The 20,657-nt window shown below is 37.9% G+C and overlaps 1 protein-coding gene across 1 annotated transcript in view; it reads right to left on the bottom strand.

The window, feature by feature from the left end:
- GPC5 (glypican 5) overlaps window positions 1-20,657 on the bottom strand; it is a gene marked incomplete at both ends in the record, with an annotated part of 755,978 nt that overhangs the window by 61,691 nt on the left and 673,630 nt on the right. The gene's annotated exons all lie outside the window — the stretch shown is intronic.

Here is a 20,657-nt window from a genome sequence, read left to right as displayed (position 1 = left end):
TAACACTTTAGAAGATTATTGGGATTAGAAAAATGGAAGGTGATAAATATAACCACAGATGATTCATTTATAAATGAGTAAATCTGAATCAGTAAAGCTAAATCTCCTAGCATACTCATGAAAGTCACAGTAAAAACTAAGTGTGAAGATGGGTAAATCAACAAACTTTTTCTATAAAGATGAGACCTTGCATAAAAATTATACAATCAGAAGTGTTCTGATTGGCATATTTTAGATTACCAAGCAGACATTTTAAAGTCTCCTATAAGAGACTTTTTAAAACAAACAAACAAACAAAACAAGAACAACCAAAACCATAGACTTACTGTATCAGTCAAAGCACATCAAAAATTAGGAAAAACAAAATAAATAAATAAATAAACAAACAAATGACAAAAAAGCACTTTTTTTTTTTTTTTCTTTCTTGCCATCAGAATGCATTCAAATTAGGTCCCTCTTTCTCATAGTATGTGTTGTTCAGCATACTCATTAATTATCTGGAGAAGAAGGTAAGTAGAATAAAATTTGCTGATAAGTTAATCAAGGTAATAAAAGTAAAAGATGACTATAAAGATGTGCATATGCACAAGGATGTCAAAATATTGACTGAGTAGGCGATAAAGTGGCAAATGAAATTCAGTTTTGATTAGTGCAAATTAGTACACATAGGAAAACAAGACAAACTATACAAAATGACTGATTTTAAACAGCTATCCCCACAGAGGTAAGAGAACTTGGATTTACTAAATACAGTTTTATCAACAGTTTGATTCAATGTTCATCATTAAAAGAAGGAAGGAAGGAAGGAAGGAAGGAAGGAAGGAAGGAAGGAAGGAAGGAAGGAAGGAAGGAAGGAAGGAAGGAAGGAAGGAAGGAAGGAAGGAAGGAAGGAAGGAAGGAAGGAAGGAAGAAAGAAAGAAAGAAAGAAAGAAAGAAAGAAAGAAAGAAAGAAAGAAAGAAAGAAAGAAAGAAAGAAAGAAAGAAAGAAAGAAAAAGAAAGGAAGAAAGAAGGAAAGAAGGAAAGAAAGAAGCAAACTTCAAGAACTATCAGACAATGAACAGTAAAAACAAATAAAACAAATGCATCCTTATATGTTGTGCTGAATCATCTTAAATATATGGACTTCTGATTCCCCGTTGTGAAAAAAAGTACAGTAGAAGAGGTATGGAGAAAATAAAGAAGTTTTACTAAAAGTTTCTAAACAGCAATGTGTGCAGAAAAACAAAACAAAACAAAAAACAATCTTTTTATGGATGGAGAAATTGAACACAACAGAACTCATTGAAAGAGAGAGGTGAAGAAGAACATGAAAAAGAATCACTTGTATAAGAAATGGAATTGGAAATGCTTATTCACCTGACAGTAGTGAAAAAATTGAGGTCAACATTTTATTTCTGGGGGTAGTGGGCATTAAAAAAAAAAAAAAAAGAAGTGTATGTAATTAAACTACTGCACACATCATTCCGGGATGAAAGAAAAAAATCAGCTGCTATTAAATATAAAGATACAACTCAGCTGCAGATCTCCAGAAACGAGGAGTGGCTTGTACAGGCTAGTATCACTGTGTTCTTCTGCTCTTTTACTTCTGCATATGTGACCCTCTTAAGATATGCATTACTGGATTGAATGATCAGGTTAAAAACTCTGTGGAACTGATGTAGATGCTCTTATATTCTTATATCTGCATTGAGAAAATAGTTTTATGATGGCAAGCGTATGGAGTACTTGTTTTGCCTAGAACAGAGTTAATGTCCTTTAGAATATATCACATGATGCTATGTTTTGGATTTGTGACCAAAACTGTGCTGATAACACACCAATGCTTAGCTGATGCTGAGCAGTGCTTACATTGAGTCAAGGCTGTTTCTGCTTCTCATGCTGTCCTGCCAGCAAGGAGGTTGAGGGTGCAGAAGAAGTTGGGAGGGGACACAGACAGGACAGCTGGCCCAGACTAGCCAAAATGATATTCCGTACCATGTGATGTCACGCTCAGTAATAAAAGCTGGGGTAATGAAGGAAGAGAGGGACATTTGGAGTCATGGCATTTGTCTTCCCAAGTATCCATTAAATAGATAAACATCTGCCTAATGAATGAATTCCTGATTTTGCTTTGCTTCTGTACACGTTTTCTGTTATTAAACCATTTTTATCTCAATCCATGACTTTTCTCACTTCTACGTTTTTGATTCTCACAAATATTCCACTGGGGAGAAGGGGGATGGGGAGTAGGCGAGTGGCTGTATGGGGTTTAGTTGCCTACCTTGGTTAACCCACAATACAGGATTAGACCAAAGACCCATCCATCAAAGCATCCTGTGAAGAATAAGCCTCAGGGGAGCGGGAGCATGCTGGTGATAAATTGGCCACTTTTGGTTCATGTGTTTGGTGAGACCCAGCACTGGAGGCCTTAGGAGACTGAAGGGCACTGTTAAGGGCAGCTCTCTTTCGTCACCGGTAGGAGGGCTGGCTGGGCCTCCTTCCCACTGCTCAGCAAGTTGAATTTCTGACTACAGCAGATGAAATAACTTCCGTTTTCTTTCTACCACACTACACTCTCTGCATTCCCCAGATGAAGAAGCAGAAGACTTTAGCAGAAAGTAGATGCCTAAGAAAGAATCAAATAACAAGGAAAGCATTCAGAGGATACAATTTCCCTGGAAAACTCATTCAGCCTTAAGCAATCTGGGTTTTCAGTACTTCTAAACAAAAGCAATGTCTTTTCACTCAATACCCTGATAGATTTCACATCTATAAATATATCCATGCCCCAGATCAAATCAGATCTGCACTCAGAACAAGGAAATGAGTGCACAAGTGACATTAAGCTGCTTTCATATCCCAGTGCCCTGATCTAAAACCATATTTAACACATCTGAGGACAGCTGTGGAGCATTAGGATGTCCTCCAACATCCATGCCAGTATTGTGGCTTGGAATATTGTGCAGTGTCACATTGCTGACCATGTGTTATGGGATCAGATACCTCATTAGAGCGCTTCAGTGGCCCATTTTATGAATACAAAGAAGAAGAAAAAAAAGTTCTTTGTCTACCGTATTTTTCTCTTATAGGAAAGATATCAGAACTGATGTTAGAGATTGGATGTAATGACTTTTTTGTTTTCCTTTTTTTTTTTTTTTTTTTTCTTTCTCCTCTACAGAGTATAAGAGTATGAGATGATTTGCAGAGAGCGGTCGATAACATCCTGCCCTGTGGAAGCAATTCAAATTATGGGAGCAATGATTTTGAGGCAAACACAACAGAAAGCAGACTGTAAACACAGTGAGAAGCTGCTTGTAGTTGCAGTGTTGATTCTTTTAATTAAAAGTCAGTTACCTTTCAGAAAGAGTGAGCCTTCTCGCTTTATTAGCCTGGAGGTGGTACATGCAATAACACTATAGCCCAAAAACTGGGAGACAAGAGCAGTTTTTCTTGCTTTGTAAGAACAACTGGTGGCCTCCTTCTGCTTTCCTTACTAAGTTTAAACTGAAAAAAAAAAAAAAAAAAAAACATCTTAATTCAAGATTTCTTTAACTGTACTTATTACAGGCAGAAAGCAGAGCAGGAAGCCTTACTTTTGCCTGTTTTAAATCTACCAATTAATTCCTCTGTTTCACTGACTCAATTTTGTTATGTTTATTATACAAATGCTGTTTTACCTCAACATTAATGCTGTTCCATTTTCTTACTCTTCCATTTACATTTTTCTTTTCTCAACACATTTGATTGTTGAAATAAATACATGGTTATGTAAAATGAAAAACCAAAACAAATCAAGCTCCAGATAGTGAAACCATGCTCATATTAAATGCTCTGCTCTACTTTGGAGTACTTCTGCAGTAGCGGGTTAGCCAAACAAAAATCTTGGCTGAGCTGAATTTGGAAAATAAATTCTTTTACTTGTTGATTTCAAAGATGGAAATTGCCATCTAAAAAATCTCTCTCTTTGGGCTACATATACTTTGATAGATGAAAATATCTGCTGCAACTCAGGATCTACTCTCTTTCAGGACACTGGAATTTTTATCAGTTTGGACCAGTCTGTTTATAGGTTTACTGACAAAAAGGAGAGAAAGACATCCCAGACTGGAAGTATACAACTGCATATGTAAAACCTAAACTGTTGCTATGTGAAACACCTTTCATCCAAATATAAGCTGTGTGTGCACTGTACTCACTAATATGGTAGTAGTCTGGTGTAATGCCCAGGAAATGATGAAATCAGAATATTTGCTAGGGTGCAGTAATAGGCTGGTGTACCCAGGGTGCATTTAAAGTGCACACTGTTCAGCCTACCTGGTTTAACACTGAATATAGCAACTTTGATCAGCTGTGTTAGTTCAGCTGTTAGTGTGGTGCACTTTATTATGCAGTGTAACCATGCTGATGTCTTTTCCCAGCAAACAAGAATTACTTGTTTTTAAAATAGAAGGTACTGTACTTTCACATCTTTCTTTGCAGTAACTTGCATTTACATTTCTGTTCCTACTTTATGTACTACCATAAACCGTATTTGTGTTATGAACCATTTTTATACAACACATTCCTTGTTTATATATCACACATGCTGCCCATGTAATAGCGGATTTTAGTTTTTCTATTTTTTAAACGTTCCAATGTAAAATTGAAATGGTCAGATATTCCATACTTAATATACTCTTGGTTCAACTATGCATGCGGTATTTCTGTAATTGAATCTCCTGTGCTGATATCTCAGTAGCAAATCACAAACACTCAACAAAATATAACACCAGAATAGTGTGTCAAACGGACACTTCACAGAAATATTTACATGATGTCATAAACAGAAACAGACATTTAAATATTAAGAGGGAAATCAATACAGCTTCAATATTAAAAACTGATTGTTAAAGGAAAGCAATATTTTACACAGTTAATCCTTTATCCACATTTTCCTATATTGTTACATATGTTTGGGCAATAGCACAGATTCATGACATAAAATGAAGCCCAGGGACATGCAAAACCTCTTATCTTTTATGCCTCATGTTTCACAAATACTTTCAAACTGAAATGAGCAAGCTGGTACACCTAAAGGTAGGAAGAAGAACACGATCACATATAACCCTTCTTCTAGGGGTAGCAGCGTTTTATCCAAATATCAAGAGGCAGACATTTGCTGTGCCTTAAAGCTTCAGATTCCATCATCATATGAAAATATTATTTTTCGCTTTGTGTGGCACAACGTCTCCAGCATCAGAGAGATTTTTTACTGAAGTTTTTTTCATTCTCAGATTTTTTGAGAACCTAATTCATGATGGTTGCATTCTTTCAGGTTAGCAATTATTATATTTTCCTATTGTTCTCCAGAGTTTTTTGGGTTTTTGTTTGTTTGTTTGTCATTTGTCTTTAGGAATAAAAGCTACTGCTGTGTTTTAATTTGAATATGATTTCCTGCACTGATATAGCCTTTGGAAGCCAAACTTCATCTCAAGAGAAATCTTATAGCTGAACTGCTTTTGAAGCTTTCAAATGACAATAAATGAAATAAAATGGTGTACTCATAGCAAAACATGAAATAATTGAAAAAATAAATGAAAAAGAAAAGATGATTTAAATTAATAAATTAGAAAACTTCTATTAAATGAGCTATTATTCCCACAAAATGGCAGATATTCCAGTGTTTTATCAAACACTTGAATAGAGAGACAACTTAATTCAAACTTAGCAAGAAAAAGAATAATATATTCTTCACATAAAAGAGGTTAAAAAAATAGATTGGATATTTTCTGTCAAAAAGACACTAAAACTGAGGCAATGATGTTGCTGCTGTTACTTGTTTTAACATGTCTTTCAATCAAATATTGAATAGGCAGCATATATCTATGACTTGTTAAGTTTAATCATTGAATCATACAATATCCCGAGTTGGAAGGGATCCATAAGGATCATCAAGTCCAACTCCTGGCACCACACAGGTCTACCCAGAAGTTTAGACCATGTGACTAAGTGCACAGTCCAATTGCTTGTTAAGTTCAGACAGGCTTGGTGCAGTGATTACGTCCCTGGGGAGCCTTTTCCAGTGTGCAACCACCCTCTTGGTGAAGAACCTCTTCCTGATGTCCAGCCTAAACTTCCCCTGCCTCCGCTTAACACTGTTCCTGCGGGTCCTATCACAGTTGGTTACGGAGAAAGGTCACCTGCCTCTCCACTCCCCCTTGCGAGGAAGTTGTAGACTGCGATGAGGTCCCCCATCAGTAACAAAGTTTTTCATGATTTAAAACCAGATATCTATAGTGCTATATGGAAAGTAGAATTTTTAGAAAACAAGTTCAACTCTATTTTTAATTAAAATCTCAGAGCTTCAATAATGAAAATTATTCTTAGAATTTCAAATAAAATTTAAATATCAGAAACTAAGCCAAACATGTTAATTTTAAACTTTCATTTCGAAAAAAATCTAGAAAATATTTGTGGATTGAAAATACACTTCCGCTTTTCCACCATCATGTTGTCAGCCTGCTGTAACAAAAAAGAGTTGCATCAAAATAAATAAATATAATCAGCTTTTTTTTTTTTTTTTTTTTTTTTTTTAGGAAAATGTGAATGTGTAAAGTTGTTCCCTCTTATAAGTGTGTGACACTTATAATACCAATAAGCTTTTTTTTTTATAATACCAGTAAGCTTAAAATAACAGTAAGCTTTGTGCCTAATCCTCTTTCAAAGACAGCTGCACCTCCTTTTAAAGAGCAACTAGTGAATTCTATATTCTAGTCTTTTTTTTTTTTTTTTTTTTTTTTTTTTTGTAGGATTTTCAATGCTTTTTATTTACAATGAACATTTATTTACTGAGAAACAGAATGTTGCTTTCCTCCGTGACTTTCTTACTTCTAGCTGACTGTGAACTATTAAAATGTGCTTATCAGAGTTTTATGGAGAATAGCCCTGGAGGTTAACTGCATATAATGCTTCTGATAAACCCTGAAAAGATGGAATTTGGGCTTGTCTTTCAACCAAGATTTAAGTAAGCTGGCATTAGTAAAAAGGATTTAAAAAGAGCTATGCCCAAGTCTGACTCATCATTGACCTTACCCATATATGAGCAGGAGAGGGTGAGTAAACATGATTATATCCTCCCACTCTGGTTGTACTGCAGATATTTCGAATGGCAGTGTCTCAGTGTAGTATATTATGGCTTGTTTGTTGAAAGAAAAGGCAATTCTATAAAAAGAGGTAAAGAGAAAAGGAAATTAGCTCATGACCTAGTATTTTTCTCTCACCCACAGGAGAGTCACAAAAAGGGTGTCAGGCTTCTCTGTAGGATGAAATTTCCTTCCCAGTGCTGAAGAAGTTCCAGCAGAGAGCATGGCACACTGACCTGGAAGAACTTGCTCTTGTAAACTTTATTTCCTTAATCACAGTAAGGTGCCTGACTGTTTTACTGCTGTTAAACTGTGGCACAATCACCTTCCCTTATTTCTCAGTATGATAAAAGGTTTTCATAATGCACCACATAGTGTTAGTGCAGTTCCTACCACTGTGTTCTGTATTTTGCATCCTGAAATGGACTCTGGAAAACATAAACAAAGCAAACAAGCAAACAAAACCTCCTTTTATCCTCTGGCCTTTTTCTTTCACAGGAACATAAATGCCACATTTATTCAAAACAAACAAACAAACAAACAAACATAAACAACATTGTCACGAATGGACGGTAAAGCTCATGATGTTTTGAGGTAAGTGAAAAGACAATTAAAGCCAATGAAGTATTAAAGGAAACCAAAGGGAAATTTAATATGAAAGTGAAAAGTAATGCAGAATCCTACATATCAGATGTGTAATGGAGTTCACTTTCTCTTCAGAGGAATAAAGTCAGATGCACAGAACAGTGACACAATGAACAGAAGTTTCTCTCTGCAAAGATACATCCATTGCAAGAGTTTGACTGGGTACGTGGGGAAAAAAATCACAGCAACAACAGAAACATTTTTAAACTTGCAGGATCTGTCTCAGATAGAAATAGTGCAGGGGAAGACTGCAAAGCAAAACCCAAAGTTCATTCTGACAAATGCAGAAAGGAGGTGCCTTACTATCAGGGAGACATTGCAGTCTCAGTTGCACTGTCAAAGCAAAGATGGCTGTTGACATTTGGGCTGCCCTGGTTTTTACTTCCTGACCATGGGCTGCATCTCCTGAAGGACACAGGCCTTTTATATGGTATCTGCCACCCTTCTGTGGGGTCCTAGATACATTAGGCCATGTCAAATAGCACTGAATTGCTGTGTTGACTGTATCAACACTTTCATAGGTTAGTGTATATTTTAATATATGCAGATTAATTTTTTATTTAATGTATTTCACCATAGAAAACCTGAATGCAGTCTTCTTGGGCCTGTTTAATATATATAAAATATTTTTTCTGCACACTGATTGTACCTTCTTAATTAAAAAATAAAGGCCTGAAAATAGAGCAAATCACATGAACAACATGAGTCAAATAAGTCAGTCCAAAGTTCATGTTCTGTGGGACCTTCTGTCTAATAATGACTTGTAGATGATATTTAGGGAAAAATTTGGTAAGTGTGATACTTTTCAGGCTATTTTCTCAGCTTTAAACAATCTACAGTTCAGGGGCTTCCTCAGGCATAAGTGATATCTCTGTGTTTTTAGATTTTTCTTCCACGACTATCAGAGGCCAAACAATCACTCATTCCAAGTGAGTGATGTGACTGTTTTCTAGGAGTTTATTAACAACAAATAAAAATAAGAAATGTAGTTATTATGGATAAAAATGAACTTTTTGAGCAGTGCATATGATATAACCAGCTTCTGGAGAGATCCTTTATATACATATATATATATGTGTGTGTGTATTTTAAAAAAATCAGGATTTTTATGTTTCTGAACATAACAGGTTTACATTTTTGAATTGGAATGCTTAATTTCAAATGTCACAATGCAACGGTGACAAAATGTACTTTATGTTGGTTTCATCACTCAAAGCAGTATGTGTTACATTTTATCAGAAAGGACAGTAATGTCAGCAAGATGAATGACAATAGCTGTTTAGGTATGGCCCAGCAGAGAGAAGGAATAAAGGAATTTGAAAGGGCCACACAATTCAGTTGAAAGGTAAGTTGTTACTGACTGACAGCTTCTTTTTTACATAATGTCAAAATAAACTTACGCAACTGTTATGAAAAGACACAACAAAAGAGGATCTAAATTCAGGATTGATTCTGTCCCACAGAGCATATCAATAATTTTAAACTGTTATGGAAATAAAATATTATTTTCTCTCTGTTTACATACACTTTACAGAAAAAAAAAATAACAAAAACATGGTAATTTTTCCTTTTTTTTTTTTTTTCCCATAAATTATGGGCTTTGCTTAAATCCATAAGATTGTATGCTATATAAATTCTAAGACATTGCGCTTTTGCACTTAAATATCAATATTTTACTGCCATGTAAGTCAGGGAAAAAAAAAAAAAAAAAAAAAAAAAAGTTGATTTTAGATGAAACACTTTATCATTAAAAAAAATCTCACTTTTCTACTTCTTTCCCCAAGGAGGAGCTTAAAACATAGCACTCACCCTCATTAAAGCTGAAAAAAAAGAATAAGAGGAAGTACACTGTGCTTTTCCATAATTATCAACTAGAATATTGTTTTATCCATATATTTTATAGCATTATCTCATGAACATATACAGTAGTTTGACCTCTGAATGACCTAAGAAATGTTTTATTCCTGTTTTAGGAATAGAGAGGAACAAGGGGATGCTTAAAATTAACATGCTCCATGCAGGAAGATAAGGAGCCTGGTAACACATGCAGTGTAAATAATCAGGCTGAATAAGCCTCTCAGGGAACAAACTGATGGTACCTTTCCCTCCCCTTACAACAAGCCACATAATCTTCCATCATTTCCTTGTAAGCAAACAAGCTCCTGAAATGTTTTAGGGTTTTTATTGATAGAAACATTGTAGGATATTTACCCAGAGCATACACACTGTGTATTAAAAGCAATCTAACACAGTACCAGCATGGGATTCACTACCAGCCCTTGCTTCCAGTCATGAGTAAGTAAGAAGACAGGACAATTTCTAGAAAGTCTCACCAAAGACCTACGATTACATTTCAGGATCTCTGTGCTTGAAATACATGTCATAGAAAGAAAACCATGAGAAGAATATTTTTGCTGTTGGATTTTAGTGTATAAAAAATCCTGTAACAGTACAATTTGGTGAACAATAGTGGTGTCTTGAGTGTATAGATGTACCTCAGAGATATAGCTTAAGACAAGTACAAAAGTTTGCTTGTTGGTTGTGTTTTCCTCTTTCTATTTTAAAATTAAATATATTCAAGGTTTGAATTATTTATTTATCTATTTATTTCAGATATTTTCAACTCTATTTTCTTTTTGTCTTTCTTCCTCCTAGATTCTTATTTTCCTTCTTACATATCTTCTTTTTCTTTTTGCCACTGGGGAAATAAAAAAATACAAATAAAAATAAAATTAAAAAAAAAGTGGTGCTGTTAGAGAGAAAAAAAAAAACAACAACATTTTCTATTAAAAATATATATTATTATTATTTTAATGTGCTATTGGCGGTAATTTTTATCTCTTGTATATATTTCATTTTACTTTTGCAACAAGTTATACATCAAGAATGGGATTGCTAGCCAGTCAAGGGAAATGATTGTTTCGCTGTACTCTGTGCTGGTGCGGCCTCACCTTGAGTACTGTGTCCAGGTTTGGGCACTACAGTATAAGAATGTAATAAATGGCTCAGTCTTCAAAATAGGACCATAATCAAAATTTACAATTTATTAAAGGAATACAGGTAAGCAAACAGTGCTGGGTGTGCTGGGAATCTCTGCTCCACCAAGACGCACACCAGTTACATCAAACAGCTGATTTTTATGCTCCTAGGCTGATACATATTCATTACTACTTCTAAAAAAAACAGGGTTATTATAATTAGTTTCCAGAATCCAAACCCTCCTACTGGAGCATGCGTATCAGTCTCTGGTGGTCCCTCTGGGGGTCTCTAGGGGTCTCTTATGCTGAAGGCTCATAGTCTTCCTCCTTTGTCCAACTTGGCTGTATGTCAGAGACTTGTGCAACGTCCCCTGCAAGCTTTGTCTTTTAGTTTTTCTTCAGCTCTCCCTGTCTCCTTAATCTCCTGGCCATATATCAGAGACTTGCATAGTGTCCCATGCAATAGTCATAATAGTTAGCAGTTATTCTGAAACCCCCCAGATATCAGAGACTTCAAGGAAAAGCCTACAAATACATTTCCCTTCAAGCTCTCTATTGACACTAATTGCTAAAACATTCCTTTGCAAGATACAAGAATTATATACATTAACCACTCTGTTTTTCTTAGACTCGTGGTTATACAAGGGTATGTAAGACAGAAGGTCACATTCATCATACAATGCGGCCCTAGCATTGTTCCATACTGACACGAATCAGATGAACATATCTCACAAGAATGACATAAAGCTGTTAGAGTGTCCAAAGGAGGGCAACAAAGGTGGTAAAGGGGAAGACGTATGAGGAGTGGCTGAAGTCCCTTGGGCTGTTCAGCCTTGAGAAGAGGAGACTAAGGGGAGGCCTCATTGTGGTCTGCAACTCTTCCTCACAAGGGGAGTGGAGAGGCAGGTGCTGATCTTTTCTCTCTGGTGAGCAGCAATAGTACCCGAGGGAATGGCTTGAATACGTGACAGGGGTAGTTCAGGATGGATATTAGGAAAGGGTTCTTCACCAAGAGGGTGGTCGGGTACTGGAACAGGCTCCCCAGGGCAGTGGTCATGGCACCGAGACTGTCAGTTTGAGAAATGTTTGGGCAGCACTCTCAGACACATGGTCTGCTTTTTTGGGCAGTCCTTTGGGTCCTTGTGGGTCCTTTCCAACTCAGATATGCTGTTATTCTATCATTGTATGATACTTTTTCCATCTCATATAGTGTGGAATTGGTACCATGCTAGAATGTCTTTAGAAAGATAAAACATTCTTAAGCCTGTATCTTTTTTTTTTTTTTTTTAAATGTAAAAAAAATGTAAATGTATACATGGATAATCTGAAGTTATGACTGCTGTATGTTATATACTAACTGAAGACTGTTGTAGTTCAGGATCAGCTTCTCCTTCTGTTCCTATTATGAGGATGGCATGGAAGATGGGAGGGAGAGTGTGAAGGGGAATGATTGAGCCAACACTCCCTGTCTGAAATACAGACTTGAATCATTAAGTGAAGTGCTGGCATCATGGAAAATAATGGAAAAGCTCTTTCTTAATTCATCAGAGTGTGAATTTCATCACTAGTTTAATGAGACAGCTAATGTGCAATGCATTAAACACATCTTTTGCTCTTTACACATGCAGGCTTCAGACTCGCATTTACCTATCAATATTTAACTTACCCTTGTTTTATCATCTCACAGGATGTTTCACTAAAGCTAGCACCTAAAAGGCATCTAAAATACTGGATGAATCAAAAAACAAATGCCAGAGAGAAAAGTGATATTTATATATATATACATATTAATTTATTAAACCTAATGTTATTCATACCTCTTTTTTCCACCTCTGGTCATAGTAGCATACATTGTATTACCCTGTTTCCTAAGTAGTAGTAAATAATTGTGAGTGACTGTGAATATAAAGAACACTATTCTATGCCACTGATTTTCATCTTACAGCAGCGAAGGGACCCTGGTAACTCATAAATATAATTTTCCTATTATTAATCATTTTAAGTACACATGCACAATATTGTCAGCTCTCATGCTGTTGTCATGTCTATTAATAGATATTGTTTAACATCTATTAATAGATATTGTCTAACAATAGATATTGTTTAACATCATTTAACATCATATCAATAGATAATGTTTAACATCAATATCTAGCTCTTGAAAGAGATGATAATGTAAGTATTTCAGATTTCATTAAAGAGAAAAAAAAATCCAACCTTAACAGCTCTAAACACCTAAGTAGGCCCCACCTCACCAGAAAGAGCCTTTTGCTCTTTCTCAAATCTTTTTAGACATTTGGGCTCAGGAATGATGAATATTTGGGTGCTTTCCCCCTATACCACAAGGTCTAATTGAGTAGGAACTCTGATGCCTTCTTTATCTGTCAGTTAGTTCCACAGATTTATTCATCTCCCATTCACATTGGTGTTACTTGTATGTCTCATGTCATGTGAGATGACAGTGCAGAGAAAATGAAAACACCCAAACAAGTCTTCTTTCCTCACTTTTTGATAGTTTATTCCACTGGAGATGGAAGATTTATTTATTTATTTTTAATTCACAGGATGTCTTGTACTTCAAAAGCCCATAAAGCTTCTGTGACTAATAAGCTAGTAAGTTGTCTTCTGGTCTTTTAAATTTATTGCAGTAGACTTTATTCCCTCTAGAAAGTTACCTGAAACTTACATGGCAAATTTTAAAGATGAATAGGTAACTTTTTTTAGAACTTAGGACTTATATTTCATAATAGTAAAAAGTCTGACAAATTAAAAAAAAAAAAAAAAAAAAAAAAACAATTCAGTAGCAGGTAATTTTCAATACACAGTATTACAACGGAATCATCTTACTATAGATTGTCATTGGCAATAAAAAGGGAATAAAACTCAATAAAAGGGAAAGTATGATAAAAAATAAAATGTTATGATTATTTTTTCTGTGCTATCTTATCCAGTAGCATTAAAATTTTCATTTTTACACAACTAGAATGACTAAGGAAAACTTATTTTTCTCATGGGTCAATCCTTTCTTTCGTAATATAATTCTGTTTTTATATTAAATTGTCTAACCATTTTATTAGATACAATAGCCAGATTGTCCTGTAGAAAGGACATCTGCTTTGTCAAGTAATACATTTAAACAAGCAAAGGAACAATATTTCATATTTTCTGATTGTATTTTTGTAAATGCATGCATATTTGCATATGCATGCATATATACACATGTATATATGTGTATACGCACAGATGATCTTCCTTCAATGACATCTCAAGGCATTGCTATGGGAGGATTGTTTTCTTTACCCTTGACTTATGTTAAGTATTCCACTCAGGTTAGGGAAGATGGTTGTCTGATTGCCTGCCCTATTTTTCTTTGCCAGAGCAGAGTATGCTTAAAAAAAAGCACTCCAGAGCTACATTAAGCTTGGACACCTGTGGAGCTTGTCAGCACGGGTTCTCATGCAGGTCACTGGTTGCTGGGGCAGCTTCAAGAACAGAATAGCTAGAACTATTTGATATGGGAAACACACTTTTTTTTTTTTTTAAATTAGCATACTTATTAAAAATTCCCTTGGATAACGACATGTAAAAGCTCTCCAGACAAACTTGGCTTTTGTGTTAAATTCTGTATTTTTTGTCATCTTTGAAACAATTATTTTTATTCTTGAATCACAGAAAAATTTAAATCTTTGGAGTGACTAGGATACCTATGTATCACCTCCAGTTCTTCTTAGAGAGATCTCTTTGATTTTATGCTGTGACTGAAAAAAGAACAAACGAGGAAAATGCAGGCAGTCTTTCCTGTAGCTTTCACTTTCAGACAGAGTTTAGAAAAGAAAGCTCATAGACACAGATAAAGAATTGACCACCTGTGAAAAAGGGGGATAAAAGTGGGATTGGAATATGAGCCGTAAGAGAGGATTTGTCATGAAATCATACTATGACTACAGGTTTTTAGGGATTGTATTCAGTTTTGCAGTCATAGTTGCCTGGTGACCTCAGGCATCTGAGAAAATTCTTTGGATACCTAAGACAGCTACATATCTCAGTCAAGAGCCATAGGAAAGTTATGGTTTTCTAGAATGGAACTAGGAAGGAGAACTCTCAAAATCTAAAAATATATGAGACATTTATGTTCAGGAAACTTAACTGGTCACCACTAAGTTTTACTTTTCATTATTGTACTGCTGTGTAATGGACGTAACCCTGCGCTCATGTAGAGGTGTTGGTAAATGTTGAGATTCTCAGTGACATCCTGCCTGGCCCTAGAGGGTCTTCTGTTGGTAGTGTCTCCAATAAATCAGTGTGTCAAAGCTGACATACTTAATGCAATTGTCTCAGCTTCTCTAGCACATCTCAGATAATACTAGATGCTTTGGCATGAACAGCTGCATCAAGCTGCTGAGTAAAGCTGGTAATAGACTGTCCACTGTAAATAAAGTAAAAAACAAATGAGGATACAACTATATTTTTTTTCAATATTTTATATGAAGATACTCTTCACCATTCTGAGTAACTTCTGCATAATAGTAAATGCAGGATATTGTACTCATTTCCTATAATTCTGGAACCTCCAAATTATTTCTTAACTGAATAATTTTATTAGCCTTTTGCACAAAAAGGTTACCAGGACAACCAGAATTTCTGTATTATCATGTAAAGATTAGTGTATAAGTATTCCTGTTTTCAGGATATACTTGAAATGCTTAAAGTTTTTGTTTCACATATGTCTGCTGTTTTAAACCATGGATATTTTAAACAAACAAACAAAAACCTACAAATTTACTCATTAACTTATTTTCTGGTAATTTCCAATTAACATAAAGCTCTTACTTGACACTGTTCAAATTTCTTTGTAACAGACTTTAGTTGTAGATAAACATTTATCCCTACAGATATAACCATAGGAGATTTGTTATTAGTCTACTGCATAACCCTTGTCTCATACAATCACCTAAGATAGATTCACTAACTTGCCAGCAAACATCATGCAGTTTCTGGCTATCATCTATATAATATTTCCTTTTTTTATTAGTCTGCTTCTTGGTTCATTCATTTCAGGAAGCTTTTCACAAAATATAATTCCCTTAAGTGCACAGCCATTACACAAAAAAATATGATATAATACATGTAGAAGTGAATTCTCAGTATCATAATTATTTTGAATTTACAAATTTTGTTATGTAATTTTAAAAATGTTTTATTTTAAACACTGATACAGTTTGACCATTTTCCTTTACCTTACAAACTGAATTTCTTTAAAGGACAGGCACTACTGCTAAATTTTGAGTATAAATATATAACTTATATGGATGTTACACCTTGTTTTAGGCACTGAATCTGTCCCATTTATTGTAGGCAATAAATATATATAATATATATTTCCTAACCACAGATTTATCTTCAGGTAAGATTCTTCAGTAAATGAATATATTTCCTTCTATAAGTGGTTGTCTCTAAGGGATCTAATAGTTACACAGCAAGTACAGTCAAGCATCTGGTGCAAGTTTCCTACCTGACTTTTACTGTGGTAGTATTGGTGTTTGAATCCATGATAAAGCTGAAGTTGTGTCAAAGCTTATTTAATAAATAATTAAATAAATAATATGTCATTTCTTTGTATATACCTCACCTTCACCTATGTCTCTGTATAAATTAAAAATATATATATACAAAAAACAAACAAACAAACAAACAAACAAACAAAAAACCACCATTGTTTGGAATAGCTGATTGTTGATCTTTTTAAGGAAAGCTGTGACTTCAGGGACCTCCTGAATTTCAGTCTACTCATAACTAACTAACATGAAAGTATTAGTTAAAATATAAGGTTTGCTATAAAGTTTCAAAATATTAAGCAATGACCATGTCCTGGGCATGATATCTGTAGATGCAAAGGATCTACAGATACAAACTTTGCAATGACCTAATATAAAATCAAAAGAGAACAAATAGTTTGTAGGAAAAATGTTGAAAACTTCAGAGTTTGAGTAATGTACAGTATAGTACAGAAAGAACATTAGGAGGCATTGTTACTTTTTCCTGGTCTAAAGATTCTTGTAATTCTTCACATTGTTCTCATATAACCTTCCTTTTCTGTATAGTTTTATAGTTTTTCTTCCCAGCCAGTAGTCAGTAGTGCAAAACATAAGGATCAGGGCCGGATGGAGCACCGCATTGTAACCTGTGCCACAAAAAAAGAGCGGAGAATCCTGGTGACTGGGGACTCCTTGCTGAGGGGCACTGAGGCTCCTATCTGCCACCCAAATAACCTAGGCAGAGAAGTGTACTGTCTTCCTGGGGCACATGTCAGAGACGTTAGGAAGGCTCTGCCACGACTCATTAAACCGGAGAACTACTATCCTCTCGTAGTCATTCAGGTTGGATCCCTGGAAGCTGCTATTAGAAAAATTAAGAATATTAAAAAGGACTTTGCATCCCTGGGGAGGTTGTTGAGGAGATCGGGAGTGCAGGTAGTGTTCTCCTCTGTCCTCCTGCTGGGTGACTGAGATGCAGATAGAAGGAGCAGAACAGCACAGGTAAATGACTGGCTGAGGGGGTGGTGTCTGGACCAGGGATTTGGGTATTTTGATCTTGGGCCTTCCTCTGAGAGGCCGGGTATGTGGGCTACAGACAGACACCAACTGAGCAAGTGGGGCGCAAGTGTGTTGGGGAGCAAGCTCTCTGGGCTGATTACCAGGGCTTTAAACTAGGTTTGACGGGGAAAGGGAGGGGAGCTAAAGGTGACAGAGAAGGGCTGGGGGAAGTCGTCACTGCTGTCACTGTTGAAGACAGGGAAAAACTTCTGAGCTCTGCCATAGGATTGTCTGAGGGCTCCTCAGAGAAGGTAACATTCACGATCCCCTGTCCAGTATCTTCTTCTTTACATCCCCCCAGGGGTAACTGCACCTGCTGCTTCCCTAAAGTGCCTGTACACCAAGGAATGGAGCATGGGAAATAAACAGGATGAGCTTGAGATCTGTGTTCAGTTGTGGGGCCACGATCTCATTGTGATCACTGAGACATGGTGGGACAGCTCGTATGACTGGAACGCTGTCATGGAGGGCTATGTCCTCTTTAGGAAAGACAGGCTGGGGAAGTGAGGGGGTGGAGTTGTCCTTTATGTGAGGGAGCAATTAGAGTGTACCCAACTCCACCTGGGGGAGGTTGAAGGACAAGTGGAGAGCTTGTGGGTAAGAATCAAGGGGTGGGCTGGTATGGGAGACATGGTGGTGGGGGTCTACTACAGGTCTCCAGATCAGGAGGAGGAAGTTGATGAGGCCTTCTACAAGCAGCTGCTAGTAGCCTCATGATCACGAGTGCTGGTTCTCATGGGGGACTTCAATTACCCAGACATCTGCTGGGTAAGCAACTCAGCCAGGCATGAGCACTCCAAATGGTTCCTACAATGTGTTGAGGACAATTTTCTGACGCAGGTGGTGGAGGAACCGAGGAGGTGCGGGGTGCTTCTGGACCTTGTTCTTACCAACAGGGATGGCCTTGTTAGGGATGTGAAGGTTGGGGGCAGCTTGGGATGCAGCGACCATGAGATGGTGGAGTTCCAGATGGAACTAGGCAAAGGAAGTAAGGCTAAAAGCAGGATTGCTACCCTGGACTTCTGAAGAGCCAACTTCGACCTCTTCTGGGACCTGCTTGGGAGTATCTCATGGGATAGGTTGCTAGAAGGCAAGGGTGCTTGTGAGAGCTGGGATATTTTAGCAGCACTTCTTCCATGCTCAGGATCAGTGCATCCCTAAGAGTAGGAAATCGTGGAAGGGGGGCAGGAAACTCGCATGGATGAGCAAGGAGCTCATCAATAAGATCAAAAGGAAGAGGATGGTCTATGAAATGTGGAAAAAGGGCCTGTCCTTTTGGGAGGAGTAGAGATGTGTTGTCACGGCCTGCAGGGACGTGACGGGGAAGGCTAAAGCCCACCTAGAGATGAGGCTTGCAAAAGAGATAAAGGATAATAAGGTTATTTTTTCAAGTATGTAAACAGCAAGAGGAAGACTAGGGATAATGTGGGTCCCTTGCTGAATGAGGGGGGTGTCGTGATCACGGGAGACACTGAGAAAGCAGAGATATTGAATGCTTTCTTTGCTTCAGTCTTTGCTTCAAGGACACTCCCCCAGGACTCCTCACCCCTGGCAATAGGACACAGGGTCTGGGAAATGGAGGGCTCCCCCCTGGTGGACATGAGAGTGGTTCAGGGGCATCTGAGTGGGCTCCACGCACACAAATCCATGGGCCCCAATGGGATGCATCCGCATGTGCTAAAGGAGCTGGCAGATGTGATCGCCGAACCACTCTCTATCATCTTTGAAAAGTCCTGGAGAACGGGTGAGGTGCCTGAAGACTGGAGGATAGCCAGTGTCACTCTGGTCTTCAAGAAGGGCAGGAAGGAGGATCTGGGAAACTACAGGCCAGTCAGTCTCACCTCTGTCCCTGGAAAGGTATTGGAGCAGCTTGTTCTGGATGCCATCTCCAAGCAATTGGAAGAGAAGAAGGTTATGAGGAGTAGTCAGCATGGATTCACCAAGAGGAAGTTGTGCTCGACCAACCTCATTGCCTTCTATGATGGCATCACCAGCTGGGTAGATGGGGGGAGAGCGGTAGATGTCATATACCTTGACTTTAGCAAGGCTGTCAATACTGTCTCCCATGAAATCCTGATACCAAAGCTGAGAAAGTGTGGGATAGAGGAGTGGACAGTAAGGTGGGTTGAGAACTGGCTGACTGGTCGAGCTCAGAGGGACTGGTCGAGCTCAGAGGGTGGTGATCAGCGGCACAGAGTCTGGCTGGAGGCCTGTGACTAGTGGTGTTCCCCAGGGGTTGGTGCTGGGTCCGGTCTTGTTCAACATCTTCATTGACGACCTTGATGAGGGAATAGTGTCTGCCCTCAGCAAGTACGCCGATGACACAAAGCTGGGAGGAGTGGCTGACATGCCAGAAGGCTACCATTCAGAGAGACCTGGACAGGCTGGAGAGATGGGCAGGAAGGAACCAAATGACATTTAATAAGAGCAAGTGTAGAGTCCTGCACCTGGGAAGGAACAACCTGAAGTATCAGTACAGGCTGGGGGATGACCTGCTGGAGAGGAGCTCTGAGGAGAAGGACCCGGGGGTCCTGGTGGACGACAGGTTGACCATGAGCCAGCAGTGTGCCCTGGTGGCCAAGAGGGCTAATGGGATCCTGGCGCGCATTAAAAGGAGCATGGCCAGCAGGTCAAGGGAGGTGATCCTCCCCCTCTACTCTGCCCTGGTCAGGTCTCACCTGGAGTACTGGGTCCAGTTCTGGGCTCCCCGGTTCAAGAAAGACAGGGATCTCCTGGAAAGAGTCCAGCAAAGGGCCACAAAGATGATACGAGGCCTGGAGCATCTTCCTTATGAGGAAAGGCTGAGAGACCTGGGTCTGTTCAGCCTGGAGAAGAGAAGACTGAGAGGGGATCTCTTCAGTGTATATAAATATCTGAAGAGTGGGGGACAGAAGGATGTAGCCAACCTCTTCTCAGTGGTTTGTAGGGATAGGACAAGGGGCAATGGCTGCAAGTTAGAGCACAGGAAGTTCCGCACTGACATGCAAAAGGTCTTCTTCATGGTGAGGGTGACAGAGCATTGGAACAGGCTGCCTAGGGAGGTTGTGGAGTCCCCTTCTTTGGAGATATTCAAGGGCTGTCTGGACGCTTACCTGGGCAGCCTGCTCTGAGGAATCTGCTTTGGCAGGGGGGTTGTTCCCGATGATCTTTCGAGGTCCCTTCCAACCCCCTACAGTTCTGTGATTCTGTGATTCTGTGATTCTGTGACTTGAAGTTCAGCTGGAGGCTAGTCACTTTTAGACTGTAATTAAGCAGCTTCTATTGAACAATTTTACTAGGATTAATTAAAGATGTCTAATGGTTTTCCTATTGTATTGGTTTTACATGGCAATGTTTTGGT

The sequence above is a fragment of the Aythya marila genome, assembly GCF_965140915.1.
Source record: "Aythya marila genome assembly, chromosome: 1".
Classification (NCBI taxonomy): domain Eukaryota; kingdom Metazoa; phylum Chordata; class Aves; order Anseriformes; family Anatidae; genus Aythya; species Aythya marila.
Note: the sequence above shows the minus strand (reverse complement) of the source record. Positions and strands in the feature narration are given on the sequence as shown.